Consider the following 2,967-nt stretch of genomic DNA (forward strand, 5'->3'; position numbering starts at 1 on the left):
ATAGATAGATTTCTGACTGACAAACTAAGATCCTGGGAGAATAAAATACAAGATAGACATACACTAAGAGAAAGGCATATACATATTGACTCATTTTTCAATTCTGAAAAAAAAAAGATGACAAATATACATGTATATACACATGTGCACATGAAAGCACAACACATACAGACAGGGAAAAGAGAGAGAGAGAGAGAGAGAGAGAGAGAGAAGCATACTGATGAGGTTTAGAGTTGGGAGACCTGGGTCAGGTGTGAAAGAGTTCACTTAGACCTCTTTTAGCCAATGAAAAATAAGAAAAAGCAACACACACACACAAAAAAAACCAGAACAAACAAATAGAAAAAACATCAGAAATACATCACTTAGGAAGTAAGCTGTGAGACTCTGATATTTGGGGGATTTATGTTAAATAGAGGTTTCAAAATGATATACTTTTAGAGGTGTTGATGGAGGTTAAAGATTAAAGACAGGATGACATAGAATGAGGGTGACAAAGGGAATTTTTTATGGTTTAGGGATTTAAGGAAAGGGCAGGGGCATATATTTTAAACATTAAAAGACGTGGGGAACACAGCATAAGGGAGAGAAAAGCAATTCTTTTGGTACAGGTTCAAGATAAAGGTGAAAGGACTTTAGGACACCTTCAAGTTACAGAATAAACTAGGGGCTTCATAAAGTATTGGAAAAGCAATCCTTAATATTATTTTTAACCCTTAGAGCACTGTTTGTATCAGTATCATTTCTCAACTCAACCACTAGGAAGGAAAAATATTTCATAAAAAGGGCAAAGGTCATTGTCTTCTTTGATATCTTTTCTGGCTAGTCAAATCCTGCTCTTGTCTCCCAACTTTTATCCTGCTTGCTCCATCTACCTCAAATGCTCTTTTCTAGCTCATCAATACCCTTAGATTCAGGTAGATACGTAATAATTATAACTTCAAGCCCAGTATCCCTTTTGAAGAAAGGAGAATAAGTAATTGATTATGTACCAACAAATAATCTTCCTACCTTCCACAAAAGTGGAACTTTAGCCACTGTAAGGTATGGAGTTAGTAATTCAACATCTATCTATAAGCTCTATATGCAAACTTTCTGGGTCTTTATTATGTGATCAAATTGCTTCTTGTAGAAAGGTTTGCACTCAGTAAACCACAATGGATTTGACATGAGAAGCAATCAAAAGGCACACTATTTACTGAATATGGGAGTGACATACATGGTCAGAGCTACTTTTAGGAAAATGACCTGAATAGCTGTGTGGCAGATGGATGTGACTAAATTACTTGAGGAAAAAAAAAAATTGGAGGCTGTGTATTAGTTCAGATGGCAGGCAATAAGATCATGAGTTAGGGTTGTGGATAGAGGAGAGGATGGATGCAAGTGGGAGAAATAAGAATTGGCAATTGATTAGATATTTGAGGTAGAGTATAATGAAGAGTCAAGAAAAACATCAAGGTCGAGAACGAGTTTGACTGGAGTGACTGTGGTGCCCTCAAGAGAAATAAGAACATTGGAATATGAATGATTTTTCCCCTATAGGGGCCAAAGAATTGAATTTTGTCTTAGAAATGTTGAGTTTGAGGTGCCAGTGGTAATCCAGTTTGAAAAGCCCAAAAGTAATTGGTGATTTAAAACTGAAGTACTGGGTAGAGATTTGGGCTAAGTTGTTTGTGTGTGTGTGTGTGTGTGTGTCTGTCTCCATATAAAATCACCCCTTGCACATCATGGGGATTAGAAGTATGACCTGGAAAATGTTTTGGCCCTCCTCATACCAGAGAAGAAGTCTGATTTTTTTCCTTCCTTTTTCTTTGATGGGTTGTTTACAATACCTTATGGTAAAATTGGCATGACATATTTGGTCATAGGCTCTGTGTCATCTGCAGCTTCCTCAGAACTCCCCCAAAATTGAATTTCTTATGCCAGTCTGTAATATCAAAACCTCAATGGGGAAAGTTGTGATGTGGAAGGGATAACCGTTATACATATATGCAATGTGAGGAAAATATTTTTATATCCTTTATTAATATTGTTTGAAACTTGCTTGATATGGCTAGAAAATTTTCTATCCCAAGGCCTATGATAGATATCAGCCTGACTTCAGAGATTGTCCTGGGAAGCCAGATACCTTCAAGAAATGCTTAGATCCCACCCAAAGCCTACTCAAAACACATGCCCCAAATTTGAATGCTTATGCTTGATGATATGCTTATGTTGATATACATTTCAAATTACTGCCTACTGCCTCTGTCAGGTCAATCAGGCAAATGTCTTCATACTTTTGTTTGAATCTATGCAATGTTAACCCACAAAGATTAGAGAGAGCCACTCCCTTCCTGGCTCTCTCCTTTGCCAAAAGACATAATAAAGTTATTTCTAAAACTTTTTCAGATTTGGGGATTTGGTCCTACTACTAGCAATAGGTAGATAAGGGCATGTAAACAATATGTTGTTAGTCAAGAGAATGAACACATGTGTCACACTCATGTTTATATATGTATGTGTGAATCATCTACATAGACATGAAAATGAAGAAATTGAACTACTGAGGTTTACAAGATCACTGATAGGGTAGTGAAAGAAAAGAACACAGGACTGAGCCTTGGGCTATACTCACACTCAGATGGCATGCTATATAGATAATGGATCATCAGTGAGATTTAAGAAGAAGTATCCAAAAAAATAAAAAGGAAAACAAAGTTAGAACAGTGTCATGAAAATCCACAGAGGAAAAAGTATTTAATAGAACATGGCTGGGCAGCAGTGAGAAAAGCTGAAGAGAAGTTGAAAAAGTATGAAACTTGAGAAAAGTACATCAGATTTGGTAATTGAGAGATAATTGGCGATGTAATGGGTGGGGAGTTTTAGTTTGGTGATTGTCTAGAAGTCAGGAAAAAGGACTCAGAATCAAGAGAGAGAAAAGAATGTGGAGGCAGCAAGTGTAGATATTGTTTCTGTTGAGGTTTG

Source organism: Petaurus breviceps, unplaced genomic scaffold, assembly GCF_028583685.1.
Source record: "Petaurus breviceps papuanus isolate PSGF00001 unplaced genomic scaffold, PetGlider_PUasm1.0 187, whole genome shotgun sequence".
In the NCBI taxonomy this organism is placed as follows: domain Eukaryota; kingdom Metazoa; phylum Chordata; class Mammalia; order Diprotodontia; family Petauridae; genus Petaurus; species Petaurus breviceps.